This window comes from Pseudophryne corroboree, chromosome 2, assembly GCF_028390025.1.
Source record: "Pseudophryne corroboree isolate aPseCor3 chromosome 2, aPseCor3.hap2, whole genome shotgun sequence".
Lineage (NCBI taxonomy): Eukaryota > Metazoa > Chordata > Amphibia > Anura > Myobatrachidae > Pseudophryne > Pseudophryne corroboree.
The window spans coordinates 628,323,696-628,343,050 of NC_086445.1; the positions used below are offsets into that span (position 1 = coordinate 628,323,696).

Sequence of the window (19,355 nt, forward strand, 5' to 3'; positions counted from 1 at the left end):
AAAAGATTTTATTTTTAAAGGTACCAATTTTCTGCAACATCACACTACAAATGCATATATCCGCCCACAAGGGGTGTAGTATGGTATGCCGGCGGTCGGGCTCCCGGCGACCAGCATACCGGCGCCGGGAGCCCGACCGCCAGCTTACCGACAGTGTGGCGAGTGCAAATGAGCCCCTTGCGGGCTCGCTGTGCTCGCCATGCTGTGGGCACGGTGGCGCGCTCTACGCTATTTTATTCGCCCTCCAGGAAGGTCGTGGACCCCCACGAGGGAGAATAAGTGTCGGTATGCCGGCTGTCGGGATTCCGGCGCTGTTATACTGTGTGCCGGGAGCCCGACCTACGGCATACTGAAGACCACCCCCCACAAGGTGTAATGAGAGGAAAACAGGAAATATGGGCAGATTATTGAGAACGCACACACACTGCTCAATGGCCCTTATTCCGAGTTTATTGCTCGCTAGCTGCTTTTAGCAGCAGTGCAAACGCTAGGCCACCGCCTTCTGGGAGTGTATCTTAGCTTAGCAGAAGTGCGAACGAAAGATTAGCAGAACTGCACTGGAAAATGTCATGCCGTTTCTGAGTAGCTCCAGACCTACTCCTTCCTTGCGATGACTGCAGTCTGTTTAGTTCCTGGTTTGACATCACAAACACGCCCTGCGTTCGGCCAGCCACTCCCCCATTTCTCCAGCCACTCCTGCGTTTTTGCCTGGCACGTCTGCGGTTTTTAGCACACTCCCTGAAAACGCTGAGTTGCCGCCCAGAAACACCCACTTCCTGTCAATCATACTACGAACACTCGCGCGACTGAAAAACGTCGCTCGAGCTTCTGTAAAACTACAAAGTTTTGTGTGAAAGTACTTAGCACATGCGCGTTACGTACCATGCGCATGCGCATAAATGCCGATTTTTCACTTAATCGCTGCGCTGCGAAAAACAGCAGCGAGCGATCAACTCGGAATGAGGGCCAATATCTGGAGATTGTGTCAGGTATTTTTGGCTTGGGACGATAGACCGGAAAATCGATTGTTCATATGTGTGGGAAAGATTTTCTTGAATTATCGACGAAAAGCCGACACGATCATTCGTACACACTATACAATAACTTTGGTCATTCTTCCAATTATTGGCAAATCTCCCCAATAATTGTATATTGTGTACCTAGATAAAGATGTCTTTCACAGATATACTGCATCTGCTGTGCAACACAGCAGATGGACAATACATCTGCAGATATATTGGCACATCTTTCTGTGTGTATGAACAACCCTTATCTGCATATATAGCTGCAGATCATTTGAAATGCAGATATATCTGCCAATATGTACCCAGCTTTATACTGTTTGTGAATTTACTTGTTTATAAATATGTTATATTTATTTTGAACACAAAAAAATAGCTTTTTGAAAGGAAAAAAAATGATCTCACAAAAGAGAAATAAAGAAGTGGAGCAGTAGCGCTCCACATGCCCCCATAAAAGTCCACCACTTAATTGTATGGCCCTGCAGTAGTGCCCCAGAGTTAAAAATATGTCCCAGACTGGTGGAATGTTCTTTGAGTTGGCACCGATTGTGTCACCTTGAAAAATTAAAGATAGAAATAGTAATAGAACATCAATAGATTTATAAGCTATCACTCTTTTATGTTGAGATGATGACTCCCTTTCCAACTGCACTACACTGCAATGTCCAAATTAGCATTTATCTATAGGGCAGGATGTAGTAGCGCCCAGGTTTGGCGGCCGTGCGGGATGCCGGCCGAACTCAAACTTTTTTTAAAGGGACAATCACTTAGAAGGCATGGTTTTGCCTTGTAAGTGATTGCCCTTTTAAAAAAACATCTACGTTCGGCCGGCATCCTTCATGGCTGCCTAACAAAGTATGGGGTTCACAGATCACAGATCAACCAAAAAGTAATTGGGATTGGTAAATCAGGTTGTCCAACATGTTGGATTTAACAGATCAATTTGGGCTCTAGATTGCTAGTGTATGGTAACAATCAGCAGAGCTGCAGACCGTTTCTAGTAAACTGAAACTGAGGCCTTTCAAGACTGTCAGATCTGTATTTGCTGAAAATGATCTTCCAATCACTGAACAATATCTGCAATGTATAGGTGCATATTGGTTGACTGGGGAATCTTTAAATCTGGGAAATAAATCTCAGAATCTACTAATTGTTTTTTTGTGATTGCTGATGTATGGGGGCCTAAAGGCTCATCAGTTTACTAGAAATGTTCTGCAAATCTGCTAATTGTTACCATACACTAGCAATCTACAGTATACCCTCAATTGATCTGTGACATTAAACCTGTTGGAAAAAGACCCCATACATCAGCAATCACAAAAAAGCTATCTGCAAATTCTGAGATGTTTTCCCAGATCTAAAGATTGCCCAATCCACTAATCTGCGCCCACACATTACAGATATTTTTCAGTGATTTGCAGATAATTTTCAGCAAATACAGATCTGCCAATTTTGAAAGGCTCATCAGTTGCGGAAATGGTCTGCACATCTGCTGATTGTTACCATACACTAGCAATATACACAGGGCCGGTGCTAGGTTGTTCGGCGCCCCTCTGCACACTATTAATTTGCGCCCTCCCATATTTTACAAAGGGACAGCACACATCAAAAAAGGGTGTGGTCTCACAAGGAAGGGGCGTGGCCACACAATAGTACACCCATTTCAAATTATGCCACAAAGTAGCACAATCTTATTCACTTTACCCCACGCATAGTAGTGCTGTTTATACACATAATATCCCCGGTAGTTGTGCCGCTTATACACATAATACCCTCCTATGCAGCTGATCCTCCCTCTGTATAATATGAACGTCTCCCGATTCTAACACGATCGTAACCAAATCCACCTAGTGCCGCCGATGCGTTTCTACCCTATCGGGGTCTTAGTCATGGCATAGGTGGGCTTTGTCTGGTCACTTAATTATATAGAGGATATAGTATAAATTAAGTGACCAGACCAAGTCCACCTATGCAATGACTAAGACCCTGATAGGGTAGAAACGTGTCGGCGGCACTAGGTGGATTTGGTCACGATCGTGTTAGAACCGGGAGACGTTCATATTATACAGAGCGCACAGTGGGAGGATCAGCGGCATAGGAGGTGTGTGCAGGAAAAAGGACCTGTGGACGACCAGTGGTAAAGAAAGCCTTTTGTGCACAGCCCTGGGTAATAAGATTCCCGGTGGAGAGGCAGAACCGTGTCCATCATTGGCATCCGGTAGGTCCGCTGAGACAATGCCTTGATTTAACACTAACACCTATAAGCTGAACTACTGTATAAGAACGCTAAACTCTGTTGTGTACATACAAGGAGGAGTACTTTGTTTTAAGTGACTTTTTAAAATAAATATAATTGTGTTTTACTTTGAACTTTTGCTGGATTGCACTACATATTTCATATAAAAAACGCAAGAAGATATTCAATTTCAGAATACATTGCATTTGTCCTATAAAGACTGATTAAGAACAACGCTGTAGAGTTTTTTGTAGGTTTTTTGCATGTGGTGTGGTGCTGGTTGGCTGATCAGCGTTCCTTAAAAAACACAGCTGCAGTTTACATCTGAGCGCTTGGATAAGGGTCCCCGTCATACACACACACACCCGACCCCCCCCCCCCCCCCGATCCCCCCTCCACACACACACACACAGTCACACACACACTTTCTCAATCACTCTCCCCCAACTTAGCATCTGGCAGACAGGATCTGTAGCAGTTTCTGTCTGTCCTCCTCTACAGCCTGGTCCCATGTAGCTCTGCCCCTCGGCACCGTGTAGCTCCGGCCCCCTTTTGGGCTGGGCCGGGGAATGTGACATGACGCTGTCAGGGGAAGGAGGAGGCTTCATCATGCTGCCAGCGCCACTGCCTGTCAGTGTGACAGGCACAGTAGCTGGCAGCAGCAGCAGGGTCCCAGGCACAGCAGCAGGGAGGCAAAGCAAGCAGAGCGTCTCTCCTACCCAGCGCCTACCTGCTTTGCATCCCTTTGCTGAGCGGGTAGCGCCGGGCCTGAATCTACAGCCCCAATTGATCTGTGAAATCCTACATGTTGGACAACCTGATTTAACAATCCCAATTGATTTTTAGTTAGAATCAGCGAATCCCATGCATTGCAGATCTATAGTATGTACACTATCATCTGCAAAATGCCAATTGATTGCTGATGTATGGGGCCTTAACATAAATAATGAGTTCATATAGTATCCATATACTGCTACATTCAGACATCCTGCTCATCCTGATCACTTGTCCTCACACCATGCAAAGTTAGCTTGTGAGATTTATTTCTTGAAGAACCAGATTTTTTTATATGTATTTTTTAATACCGAGGTGCATGTTCCAATTCATCCATTGCAGTGCAAAACTGGGCTGTGGGCTTGGGTCGTTGGGCCCTCTCTAAAAGCAGAAGGAACCCAGTTCTCCCCATCCCCTCAGAGCCAAAAGAACCCAGTGAGGCGAAAAATAAATCTTTGGGTCCCCTTTCACCAAAAGCTAGGAGAACTGCTTGACATTCCTGACCCCTGGAGCCAAAAGTCCCCTTCAGAGGCAATGATCTTTGGGTTTTCTCAGCCACAAGGCATGGTGTCACCCCTTTCTCAGGGTTAGCCAAAGCTTCCCCCCTGGGAAACTGATATTTCAGGTCTCTCTAGAAGGAGAGAACCTCAGGAAACCTGGGGAGAGGGCAGCCCAGAAGGGTCTACACCAAAATCCCACGAACCTAGACACAAAAAACATAAAAAGGTGTGGTGAAGTGCAAAAAAGTGATAGTATAAAAATAAACAAATAACTCAGTATAAGGTCTGGGATGTTTCTTCATTAAAGATAATGATGTGTACATTTTGTCACTCCCTTCTGATGTGCAAACTGTTTTAGGGAACATATGTGCGAACACCCGCAATACAACGTTTAGCAACTATTTTGGACATTACACAGCCTCCTATACTTTTGCAGAGGAAAAAAAAATCATGATTATGTGCCATATGTCAATTGAATTGTGCAAGGAAAAAACAAATTGTGAAACATGAGTATTGTCATAAGCTACTAACAAAATTGCCCTGAAAGCTTTCAAATAAATATTGTTGTCTGGTTCACTTGGTGTTAGAAATAGGTAACAAAACTGCATTCTCATACTGTATGTCATCAGAATGGGGAAACACTGTAGCGTCAAGAGGCTCTTACCTACGAAGTTTCTAGACTTTAGAGAACAGAATCAATCACTCTGCAGGATGTTATCAGGGAATGGAAAATGAGAAGGGAGACATTCTTCCATCACAAAATGTCCCTGACTCTTGTTTCTCTTTATAACAGACTTGTGACCCATTGTAAATAATTTCTTGCTTCTAGTTGGACCTAACAAGAACAAAACATGCGTAGCATTCCCTTCTCTTGGGCCTTGTACTGTCTTTATTTAGCCCTTGAGTCTTACCTGTACTTTATGTTTTTTTCACAAATGTAAGGATGATCAAAAGAAGGAGAAATAATATATCTAGTTTAGCTGGCAAGTCTCTGGTATTCTGTCCTTTAGACTCTAGTAGTGGAAGCTGCTGATAGTGAATATGGAGTACTCTCAAAGCCTGGCTGATTTCCTAAAGATGTTACTACAATTAGTATGGACAGTAGCTACATGGGAATAACCTGCATTATACATGCCATAGAGCTAAATGCTTTGGGGTCTCAGCAATGCCACTGCATCATCTCTGTAGACTCTGTGTTTTCTGAGCATGCATGAGAGTGAGTGCCCGCTCATAGCCAGAGTGCAAAGTGAAGGTCTACTAGTTGGAGAAGCGTCACCCATATCTTCACCAACAGGACTCCCAGTCCCATAGTTCCACCCCTGAGTACATGCTGTACACAAAGAACTGGTAACTCTTCCCTGTATTTCCTATAGAAACAGATAAGTCACAGAAATGGTCATAACAAAATTCCATATCACTAAATCCAGTTACTCCTCATTGACCATTTTGCTACTGTAGAACATAAATTTGAGCAAGGCTTACAAGTCTCCACTCTAAAAAACATATTATTCTAATTTGACTTTGTTGCTTATTAACATCTCCAACACAGATGATTCTTATGTATCATAAAAGTAGCATCTATTTACGATCCATACTTAAATGTAATGCTGATGTAAGCACTGTGACTGAATATATTATAAATGAGTTACTGTGGACAGTACAAGTTCATGAACCATGTAGGCAATACTTCCAAAAGCTCTGACATGTTTTACACTTATTTTTCTTTTTGATCAGTCTTCAATAGGTGTTATGAGGCCCATTTATCAAAGAGTATTTGTGGCTATGTCCCAGCGCTAGCTGCAAATACTATATATCCCCCGAATGTATGAAGGAGGGATCGCAACAGGTACCTCCGATACCTGCTGGGATCCCTCTATTGCCGTCAGTAGCTGCATCCCCCATAGGTTTCTATAGGGGATGTGATGCTGCCCGATGTATCAATACAAAGCTTTCCTGATATTGACTCCCACAGCTACCACAATCTCCTTATTCGGTATCCCATATCAGCCTATGGGCTACATAACGTGGGATATAATTCTGGCAGGGTTCCCCAGGAACCCTCTGCCGGAAATGGCTACTGTGCACAGCAGTGAGGCTACCGCACATGCGCAGAGGCCTAGACACCCCACTCGGCACATAGCAGGGACAGGCTCCTTTCGGAACCGTTGCCCCTGCATGGGATGAATGATACATACTGCCGATAGGATTGCATATTGCAATGCGATCACATACGATCAGCATTTATTCACCACTGCTCTTTCCGACAGGACAGCATACAAAGTTTAAGTACACAAGCCCCAAACTACTACACCGCCCAGAGCAGTCCTGTTGGAAATATGTGTGTACAGGCTTGGGGATGTAGCAGAGTTACTGTACACACAAGTGGATGCCTTACAACTATGAACAACAGTCACTTAACCAGTAGAGTGATTTTATTGAAGATAAAGCAGGTACAGTTGTACTCACTGTTATACAAGCTGGTAGATGGAGCATACAGTAGCTTGAGCAGAGTGGGGTGTCATACAGCCCACCAGCTAGGAAATGTTTGTAGGTAGGTACCAGGTAGAGGTGTAGGATGCTGGAAAAGCAGTATTAATGCAGGTAAGCGTAGGTTTCATTGGAGCTTTGTGGAAGACTACTGTCTCCCACTGAGACATGCTAACAGTCTCGAGATGGCTCCACACATGTTCAGTAGTAGCTTCAGCAGCCATCTTGGTACAGGGAATGAAGCTTCCCTAGAGGAGTAGCAACATGGAGTCTGCACAGTAGCGCACTCCACTTTCAACAGCTTTCCATTAGCCAATATTATAAAGTGAAAACTGCTGCAAAACTACAACCACACCAGTATAGATTTGAAATCTCTGTCTCGATATAGTTATATTAAATTAATAGAAACCACAAGGTTTATGAAGGAGCAGAATGAAAAATTGCTGAAATAATGCAACAACAAATACTGTATGAATTGCCTATGACAAGCTACATGGATCCCTTTTTGTAAAAAAAAAAAAATGAAATTAAAAAGAAAATATGTGTGCCCCAAACACCCCCCACAATTTGCACTTCAGCCCAGGCTAGTAGTGAAAAAATGAGGGGGAATGGGCAAATAACATGGGAACCCTTCCACTCTTGAGGGTGGTTTCACCAAAACCAAAAACCAAAAGACGGTGATGAATTATAACCAAAACCAAAAAATGGGGTCCATGCACACCTCTACAAATAACAGGCATAGAGCCTATGAGTCCTATTGAAATGAATGGCCACACTCTAAGTTACTGTACTGTATATCTCTGAAGTCTATTGTTCCATCAATGTTTCACATTAGAGTGTCAGTATAGATCTCTCCCTAATTTGGACTCAGTAAGATTAAAATGACTTGGTAATATGAAAGAGTCTTCATTTTTTTCAATTTACAGAGTTGAATTTGAATATTCAACACTAAGGCCACCTAAGCATTGTACACGGTCATCTAGGTATTAAGCTACTTTACTAATTATACAGTATATTTCAACTTTTTTCCAACAATAGTATCACTTATTACTTCGATTGTGCAGTCAGCAAACATTGATGTATCTCATTCCAGTGAATACTCATGTAAGGAGTCAATGCCAGACTGGTGATTCTCTACAGCAAGTTCATTACAACATGATCCTTCACTACTCACAGGACAAGCTCCTTAGTGAAGAACAGTGTGCTTCTGCTTAGTGGCCTCCATCTGATAGCGTCTCCAGATGGATGTCCAGTGAGACAAGTTTGTGACACTTAGCCAATATAAAGTGCTGGGAGCAACCTATCCAATAAAGAAGTTAATGATAATGCAGTGCACCAGACTTTTCTTTGAATCCTGTACATGCTATTGTAGAAAATGCAATGCCTCAATGGTTTTCCCTACCTTTCTAGCAGTTTATTTTCAGTGAAGGGAATGTATTAAGGCTCTTAAGGGCTCTACACACTGGCCGATTTTTTGAAAGATATGAATGATCTCGTTCATAAATGAACGAGAACTCGTTCATATCTTTCAGTGTGGAGACTCCTGCGATGAACGATGCGCGGCCCCGCGCTCGTTCATCGCTGGTCTCCCGTCGGCTGTGCATGCAGGCCAATATGGACGATCTCGTTCAATGCAGCCGCGTGACGGGGGGAGTGAAGAAACTTCACTCCCCCCGTCACTGCCCCCCCCCCCCCGCTGCCGGGTCGCTCGTCGGCCGTATCCGCCGTCGGGTAGCTCGGCAGCGGGTCGGCCAGTGAGTAGGGCCCTTTACCCATCAATATAAAAAAACAAACAAACTAAAAAAATAAAAAATAAACATTTTCACTGGCGCTTTTTAATACTAATAAAAGCATATAACCTGTTATATGGTTGGGAGTCAAACCAATGGTTCCAAATACCCCATACCCATAGCCAGTGTCCCTGGGAGAACTCTGTCTAGACATTTATCCCCCACTACATGAAACCAGCACCACCGCTCCACTTGAAAGCAGTGCTCCCCTCCCCCCAAAGACTTTGCATTTTTCCATGTTGCAGGTGTGGGCAAAATTCCATCTCTAGAGACTCAGCACTTCCCTGTGACTAGCCTAATGTCCGAGCCATCAAAGACAAGTAAAAGTAGCAGAGCCCAGCTTCACATGTAAGAAGCTGTTGGCCGCTTTGGCACTCAATGTGGGGGTGCTGTGAGGGCATTAAAATTACCGATTGAGGGAGCAGTGGATGTTATTCAGTTTTCTAGATGCCCCATAGCCATTAGCACCAAGTTTGTCAGATGGTAGTGCCAGCCTTAACCACACCAACTTGCACTTTGCTAACACTAGGTAGCATTTGCATTGTAGCTTTGTTTTTTGGACATCTGTTGTATTTACTTGAATTTAGGAAGCAGTGAGGTCAATGGAGTGTCTTCCATTGCTCCTCAAACCACAAGTGCAAGTGTCGCATACTACCACATGAAACATACAATCAAATTTTGCTGAATTCATGTCATTGGCATACAGTATAGCTAACACCTTAGTATAAACAGGCTAAAAGAGTATACATTTCACACATATTTTACTGTATACTTAGATTTAGTTTATGGTTCCTCCTACTATAGCTAGTTACTTTTGTTTAAAATTTATAACATTATCATTATATAATTTGGCCACCGCTCGCTGAAAAATTGCATTCCTTATTGCTGCATAATGCTGCTATTTGGAATGTATTTTCTGGGCAATTTATTATTGGAGATGAAATTACAATTTCTGGCTTGCTTATTGTGCATGGTCCATACATGCATGGTTTAATGGTGCCAAACTCCAAAAAGCTTTTTTATAGCTTTATACTGTAAATGGGTTTTTTCTTTCTTTTCCACAGTTCCCATAGATAGCTAAAGGGTTATGTTTCTGTAAGCGTAAAGAGGGAAGCCTTTTGAAAACAGCCATACTGGGTAACAGTTTTGCACAAAACAGGCACCTATGGGTAAATTTACTAAAGGTTCTAAAAATTAAAAGTGGTGCTGTTGCCCATAGCAACCAATCAGATTCTGTCTATCATTTTTCTATTGCACCTTAAGTAAATTTACCCCCTAGTTTCTTTGGGAATTGTACATTTTCTCCAGAACAGGAGTCACCAAAATCACAACATAATGTGGTAAGCTGTCGCATGATCGTAGCTTGCGAGCAAGGTCCTCTTACCTCTTTGTTATTAGACATTATTATTTTATTACTGCTTTGTTCTCAATTGTAAAGTGCAATGGAATATATAGCGCTATATATGTACCTAAAAATAATAATAATAATTGGTTCTATCATGGACTTTAGAAAGAAAAATGCAGGTAGGTTTGAAAAACTTTTTTGGGCTAAAAACATACTTCCTATCTTTTATATGTTCTGCTCAAATAAAAAATTAACACCACATCACATAAAATACTAGCTACGTAGATGACAACGCTAACTACAGGTGAACAATCTTTTCACAAAACGATTCTACTAGCTCTACAAGAAAAAATGATGTATACTGAGAGCCAGTGGCGTAACTTCATCCCAGTTGCCCGGAGGCAAGATATATTTTGTGCCCCGCCTCGGCTCATACAGACAATGAGTAGTATTTAACCGACTCCTTTATACCCGACACTACATCACTGACTCCTCTATACCCTACAAAAAAAAAATCACTGACACCTCTATACCCTACACTAAACTACTGACCCCACTGTAGGTAAAAACACACATACATTGGCACAGATAGGAAAATCAAAACTTACAATCTCAATGAGTATCTAAGCCTTAGGCTGTGGCACCTTCTATGTGGCTGCTTGGCGTGTCTCCCCCTTTTATTATAACTAGAGACACCTGTGTCCTCCCTTCTCTTGGCCCCTGTGTGAGTCATGTCCCATTCCTTCCCCCTGTGTGAGCCATGGCCTCATTCCCCTGTGTGAGTGATATACCCCCTTTCCCCTCTGTGAGTCATGTCTCTCAGCCACTCTATCTGTGTCTCTCAGTTACACCATCATCTCCCGCCTGCGTCTCTCTGCCAGGGTGTAGTATGGTATGCCGGCGGCCGGGCTCCCAGCGGCTAGCATACCGGCGCCAGAATCCCCACCGCCAGCATACCGACAGCTGGGCGAGCGCAAATGAGCCCCTTGCGGGCTTGCTGCTCTCGCCAAGCTATCTATTCTCTCTCCAAGGGGGTCGTGGACCCGCAAGAGGTAGAAAAGGCGTCGGTATGCCGGGTGTCGGGAATCCGGCGCTGGTGTACTGTGCGCCGGGATCCCAACAGCCGACAACCTAAATACCACCCCTCTGCCACGCCATCATCTCCCGTCTACATCTCTCAGTTACACCATCATCTCCCGCTTGTCTCTCTGTCTGCCCTCACCCTCACTCTGTGCCTCTCAGCCTACCACCCTTCACTCTGTGCCTCTCATCCTGCCCTCCCCCTCACTCTGTGCCTCTCAGCCTACCACCATTCACTCTGTGTCTCTTAGCCTGCCCCCCACCTTCACTGTGTGCCTCATAGCCTGCCCTCCTTCACTCTGTGCCTCTCAGCCTGCCCCCCTTCACTCTGTGCCTCTCAGCCTGCCCCCCTTCACTCTGTGCCTCTCAGCCTGCCCCCCTTCACTCTGTGCCTCTTAGATTACCCTCCCTCTCACTCTGTGCCTCTCAGCCACACCCTTCACTCTATCTCTCAGCCGCCTCTTCCCTTCCCCCCTTCCTCTTTCAGCCTGCATCTCACCTCTCTCTCCCATGCCTTTCCCACCACTAGTAGCCGCCCTGGCCTCACCTGTAATACAAAGAGCCTGGCGGACAGCCACTGACAGTGAGGGCAGGAGTTGATTCTTCCCCGCAGGATCAGACAGGACAGGGAGTGTGTGTGGAGACTGTACTGACTTTGAATTATCCAGTGACTCTACGGAGATATTTGGCAATGCATTTTTAGCAATGTTGATAAGTGAGATAAAGTCACCTCTTTTAACAGTTTTTATACAACATTTATGTGTTAGGAGCAAACGGTTGCTAGTATTATATACACTTATTCATAATAATAATATATAAAAATAATCTGTGTAAGTTTGGTATGATTAATTAACATATCAGACCTCTTGAGTAATTAGCGTAAATACTCAACACTTTTGTCTCTCTGCATCTTCCGCCAAACGGATTCTCTGGAGCAGCTGCTCATGATCCACCATGCCGTCTTGATGTAGTGCCGATGATGGGCCCTGGAGCTGTTCTGCGCTGATGCCTAGAGCACAGAGTGGGGGAAAGGCAGAGAAGTGGGAGAGCAGTACAGGAGGGGCAACAGGACTGGGAAAGCAGAGCAGGCGGGGAGGAGGCGAAGAATGGAGAGAGCAGAGGAAGGTAGGGGTGGGGTGAGGTGAGAGAGTGGGGAAAGGGGGGCTGAGGTGAGAAAGTGTGGGAAAGGAGGGGGGAGCAGAGCAGGCGGGGGGAATGGAGAGAGCAGAGCGGGGGGGGGGGGGTGAAAGAGAGCAGGGGAAAGGGGGGTGAGGTTAGTGAGTGGGGGAAAGAGGGGGGCTGAGGAGAGGGACGGAAAAAAAGGGGAGAGTAGAGCAGGCAGGGGGAGAATAGAGAGAGCAGGGTAAAATGGGGTGAGGGAGTGGGGGAAAGTGGGGTGAGCAGAGCAAGTGGGGTGGGGACGGAGAGATCAGGGGAAAGGGGGGCGAGGAGCGTAACACGTTGCACAGTGTGGTCCCGCCCCCGCCGCTGTCAGGTATCTCTCTGCTATTGGCTGCTGGGCTGAGCTGTGTGCAGTAGGGTGACTGACGTCTCCCTGCGATGATGATGATGCTGCTGCTGCTGGGCCGGGCTCAGTGTGGTGAGGGTCTAGGCCCCACATGCAGACTCCTCCCACCCGAGCTGTCACTGTCCTGTAATGCGGCGCCACGCTCCCGTCTACCAGCAGCCCTGGGATGGTGGGACTCAAGTAAGCAGCGGCAAGGCGGGTCATGGGTGCACCATGCAGTGCGCGGCGCTGGCGGGTGGTACTTGCACCACTTTTACATTAGGGTGCGGGGTACATGAAGGAGCTATGTGCCCCCTTCAGGGCTGGAGCCCGGCGGCAACGGACTCCGTTGCCTCTGGGAGTTCCGCCCCTGCTGAGAGCCATAAAGTACTTAGAAGAATGGGTTCTCAGGCTTCATACCTACGTGTAGCAGTCTAAGCTACAGGCGGGACCATGATTATTGCCTGAAAACTAATAATAGTCACTTACTAAGTATTTGCATATTAGCTTGCTGTAGATGTGTAATTAATTACCTCTGTTTGCCTTTGAATTCCCACAAATGCCTTTAATTACAATACAAAAAAGCATTGGAACAAAGCATATATTAAATGTCTGGATTTTGATTCTTAATTTTTCACAAATGGTTAATAGTTTTTTTGTATAAAAAAGCAGCAATTACACGTGTGGATTCATATAATCAGTAAACATATCTATGAATACCTTAAAATTGTGGTTGTATAGTTCATACATTATCATCAATAATGTGTATACCCTGTACCAATTCAATTAAATTTTAATTAAAATCTAACGTTCTATATAATAAATATGTCCTGGATTAATATTAGTAATGATATATAATATTAACTTGTTTTTTATTGTTCTTGTTTAAAGTATTATATAAATATAAAACCTTAACAATGTCTATTCCTATTTTTGTAATTTTTTCTGCTAGTAGGATTTATAAACAGATCTAATTTTTAAAGAAATATTTACTTGATAAAATGTAGATATGATGTAACAAATGTAAGAAATGGTCAACCTCCTAAAAAAAGTCTTACTAAGTACAGTATCAACCTTTGTGAAACAATAAATGTCACATGGTCAGATGCATGCGCACATCACTCAAACTCGCTTATCTTAATAAATAAGGACACTGACAACTGAAATATGGCATGAAAGGGGTCGGCTTTTTATTGATTGAGAGGAAGGCCTATTAAACCTAAACTCTCTCTCTAACTAAGGTGGTGGGGAGAAGAACGGTTAAAATTTGCATGAAGACATAACATAATGCATATATCACATATAAATAAAACATATAAAACATATAAATTAAATAATAATACAATATATGTTGGAGGGCCTTCTGCCCAGATGTTTAGGGATCAGCCTTCTGCCACCATCCCTGACCATCCAGTATCCAACCCAACCATGGGCCATCTGCCCCTACATGGCCAGGGGTTGACCTCCTGCCACTACCCCTGACCACAACACAACTCATAAGGACAGAGCTAACATTCAACCCCTACGGAATAAAGATTAGGCCACCAGCCCCAAGATCCACATATGAGAATCGTCAACTATAGCATATGAGCCCACCTGGTCCGGTGATGCCCATAAGTCAAAAAAGATCAAATATAACCAAACCTCTACTTCAAAACCTAAGAAAATTAAGCCTAATAAATCAAAGGTTAACTAACCATTTTGAACCGGCCAACTGCCAGGTTCCTCCAAACCTGCCACCGCCACCACAACCTAAAACAAAACTAACAGGATCTCAACACTCTAATCATGTCCTCAAAAAAGATCTTCAAACCCTCTTCTGACAGGTGAACGCCATCCGACCAGTACATCCCTGGTCCCGGATGGAAATTCAACCGTGAGTCACCACTACTAGACCCCCCTGTTGCAGGACTGCCCTACCGACCACTGAGTTAACACGCCGTCTAACCAGATCAATCGCTCCTGGGTTAAAAGCTCCTCGCCAAACCCTCTGGGGCACGATATCCGACCAGATGACGGTTCAAAATGGCCAGTCGGTCATCAACTGCAACAAGTGCTGTCTGATCTCAAAGCGAATATTGAGGCCTGGCCTATCCACCAAGTCGTTGCCCCACCATATGAACAATGAGAAACAAGGGATAACCAAACCTGGCTGCAGATGACACTAACCAGTCTCTCAGACCATCCCACCTGATGCCCCTTTGCCCCAACCAACGCATAAGCTGAAGCTCCGGGAAATTCCCAACATCATTGACCACAGGTGACACCGAAAGCCAATATACATATGGGCCCTCATTCCGAGTTGTTCGCTCGCTAGCAGATTTTAACAGCATTGCACACGCTAGGCCGCCGCCCTCTGGGAGTGTATCTTAGCTTAGCAGAATAGTGAACGAAAGATTAGCAGAATTGCGAATAGAAAATTCTTAGCAGTTTCTGAGTAGCTCGAGACTTAGCTCAGCCCATTTCGTTCCTGGTTTGATGTCACAAGCACGCCCCACTCTTCTCCAGACACCACCGCGTTTTATTCTGGCATGCCTGCGTTTTTCCGCATACTCCCAGAAAACGGTCAGTTTCCGCCCAGAAACACCCACTTCCTGTCAATCACACTCCGATCACTTCAACAATGGAAATTCTTTGTTCGGACGTGAGTAAATCTGCTAAGTTTTGTGCTAAAATACTTAGCGCATGCGCGCTGCGTACCATGCGCATGCGCATTTTTTGCCTTGATCGCTCCGTTGCGAAAATCGGCAACGAGCGAACAACTCGGAATGACCCCCATGAGTGGCCAACCACCCAAATAAGAACATTAATAACAGTAAACCAATGCGTAACATGGAAGGAAAAACCCTAACCGTGGAAGTGTGTGGGGGGGCGGGGGATGTGGGTCGCCCAATTTCACATGAGGCAAAAAACAAATGTCCTTCAACTGGCAAAAGCTGTAATTAAAACCAACGGTAAAACAAAAGTTCCTCAAGACCCCCACAATCGCAAAGGCCGATTGCGATGAGCGGCTAATCCTCAAAGGGGCGCACTGTCAGGAGAAGGCCTGATCTAGTGTCTAACTGCACCAGACCTCCACCTACCCAGTGCCCGGATATCGACTTTGGACCACCCCGCCACAGTGGCAGCTGAAGCAGCACCTATGTGGAAAGAGTGAGTCCTATAATCGACCGGTGACAGAACCATGTCCAATAGACAGCGTTTCAAAACCGACCTGAACTGGTAACGAGTCAACAGGGAACCATCACTATGAACTAGCCACCCATCAGGCAAATGAGGGCGTAAGTCCAAATAAGCCTTGACCGTGACCACTGGCCTGACCCATTCGGACTCACTGCCCCCTGCCCACTACATCAGTCTTGGAACGCTGTATCTTGCACCACAAACCGTCGGGATACACGACGACATGGCTCACCAGCATGGGTGAAACTGCTGTACGAGAAACCGCCACCAGTTCACCCACCCTGAACGCGCCATGATAAGCCATCACAAAGGCCATCTTCAAGAGACGAACTTCGTAGTCCGAGGAACAAATCCTCCTCAGCGACCCCAAAATTCACCTCAACAAGGAACCATCAATTGGGCGTCTTCTGTCAGGCAAAGATGGGACCACCCTTGCCCAGCCTTTCATGATCCTCATAAGGAAAAAGGACTTAGTAAAGTCCCTCTCCCCACGAAGACGCAAAAAGTATGAGATGTCCGCAAAAACCCTACCAACGTACGCGCGCGACTTCCCGTCGACATTCAAATGCCACACAAAGGCAAAAATCAAGTCATGAAAGTTCTTACCCCTATGGCCCCTCTCCAGCAGGAAACGGTTCCAATGCTCCCACGAAGCCAAATAGACCGCAAACGCCAAAGGAAGGAGCCAAGGATCTGTGCGCTAGATCCTCCAGTCCTGGTGGATAACCTGCCACACATAATCAGGACATTCATCACCCAATGGATGTGCAGAGACAGCCAACCATCTAAAACGTTCCCAATCAAAATGGGAAAGGGCAGCAGCAATTTTGTTAGCAGTTGGGCAAAACCATGTGCACTGCAGGAGGGGCAGATATAACATGTGCAGAGAGAGTTAGATTGGGGTGGGGTGTGTTCAAACTGAAATCTAAATTGCAGTGTAAAAATAAAGCAGCCAGTATTTACCCTGCACAGAAACAAAATAACCCACCCAAATCTAACTCTATCTGCACATGTTATATCTGCCCCCCCCCCTCCCCTGCAGTGCACATGGTTTTGCCCAGTTGCTAACAAACTTGCTGCTGCGATCAACTCAGAATTACCCCCAATGATAGGAAACATGCTGTTACTCAAAATTTTTCCTATCAATCGATTGGTTACCCAATCCACCGGCCAACTCGCCGCACACCATCTACCCGCGAACCACAGGCACCCGCCACATCCGTAAAAAGCTCCAATAGAGTATTAGGAACTGCAGATTCTTGCCATAAACACACCCCATTAAATTGAAAAAGAAAAGCATCCCAAATGCGCAGATCCCTACAAATTTCAAGAGATAACCTCAGAAAAAAAATTATGCAGCCTTCTAATTCCCACTGTTGCCCTTTCCAATTTTCTACAAAACACTCTCCCCATAGGGATCACCCTATAGGCAAAGTTTAACAGTCCCAAAAGAGATTGAGCCTGCTTAAGAGTGAGTTTGCCTGCTCCAAGCACAAACAAAATTCCATCATGGAGATGCCGAACTTTATCTTCTGGAAGCCTGCACAAACTTGCCTGAGTATTGATCTGGATACCTAAGTAAACCAAGGACTCTGTAGGACCCTCGGTCTTATCCCCAGCAATTGGAACTCCAAAAGCCTCAAACAATGCTAATAACTTGTTTAGCAGAATTCTATAACGATCTGAATTCGGGGGACCGTTCAACAGAAAATCATCCAAATAGTGCGTGATCCCCATACCCCAGTAGCCTCTTGTAGACACCAATGTAAGAATGTACTAAACCGCTCAAAATACGCACAAGAAATTGAGAAACCCATAGGCAGGCATCTATCGACATAAAACCCGCCGTCAAACATAAAACCCATAAACCGTAACACCGACGGGTGTAAAGGAAGGAGGCGAAAGCCCGATTCCACATCCAACTTGCCCATAAGCGCCCCACTACCGAATGATCTGACTATCTCCAAAGCAGAGTCAAAAGATAAGTAAACCACCCGACAATGGGGGTAATTCCAAGTTGATCACAGCAGGACATTTTTTAGCAGTTGGGCAAAACCATGTGCACTGCAGGGGAGGCAGATTTAACATGTGCAGAGAGAGTTAGATTTGGGTGTGGTGTGTTCAATCTGCAATCTAATTTGCAGTGTAAAAATAAAGCAGCCAGTATTTACCCTGCACAGAAACAAAATAACCCACCCAAATCTAACTCTCTCTGCAAATGTTATAACTGCCCCCCCCCCCCCTGCAGTGCACATGGTTTTGCCCAACTGCTAAAAAATGTCCTGCTGCGATCATCTTGGAATTACCCCCAATGCTCCTCTGGGATAACATTGTTCACTGATGCCCCCAGGGGATAAGAAAGATGCTGAATGAGCCTAAACTTGCCGGCAATCTTTTTTGGTACCACCCCCACCGGTGAAAGCATTAGTGTGCCTCCTGAAAGGGGCCCATCATCCGCCCTAAACTAACCTCAGCAGCAACCTTATGCTTAAAAACATTCAGCATGAAACCACATTGAATTGACCCAGCAATAGGTAACGGGAAGCCGTCCGCAAAACCAGTTCTCAGAAACTCCGCGTCGGCCTGATGCAGATATCTCTGCAACCAGGGTAAAAGCGCCGGCAGCTTAATCAGAGTGGGAGCCCTGCCCAACAACAGGGGCCGCTGGACTGCGGTTATGCCAAGTCGAGGGCGTGGCAGCCCCTCCAGTCGCCGGTTTGCTGCAGTCCTTGATTGCGTGGCCCCCACCGCACCTAATGCAGGAGTGTCGAAAACGACACCTTCCACCCAACTCACACGGGCCATTGTTAAAGGCAAAGCATTTCCCATGCCCCACGTGCGACAGGCCTGACTTATAGCTAAAGTATGTAGGACCTGGTTGCTTTACCCAGCCTTTAGCGCCATTACCGTCCGTTGTTCCGCCAGCAGCCTGGGTAACTTCAACGTATAACTCCACATCCTTCTTACCATAATCGTAAATTTCACGCCCATGCTGCTTTCTTCTTAAATCTTCATTGTAGCGCCGCCACGTATATCCCTTATACTTAGTGAACAGCAGATGAATCAGAAATTGGTAGCGAACCAAATTAATATACTCATCGGGCCGCGACTCCAAGTAACAGGCCGCAAAAATCAGCCTACACCGAACCCATGTGTGATAAGAACGAAAGGTATCCTCACTACCCGGATCTTTATTCCTTGCTGCTAGCAACGCTTTTCTATCATCACTGGTCAGTGCAAATATATTAATATATCAACTTTTTCGGATCCGATCCCCGGGCCCGGGGATCAACCTGCGCATTACAGCTGTGTAAGCACAGTGGACCGTGTCCGACTTTACCGACACCTGGGAAGAATTAGAGCTGGAACACCTGTGCAAATGCCGCCGTCGCCTGTTGACCCTGTGAACCCCGCCATCAGAGGAGGACACC

The 19,355-nt window shown here is 45.3% G+C and overlaps 1 protein-coding gene across 4 annotated transcripts in view; it reads right to left on the reverse strand.

Annotated features, from left to right (window-relative positions):
* LOC135040731 (E3 SUMO-protein ligase KIAA1586-like) overlaps positions 1-19,355 on the reverse strand; it is a 514,849-nt gene that overhangs the window by 279,571 nt on the left and 215,923 nt on the right. The gene's annotated exons all lie outside the window — the stretch shown is intronic.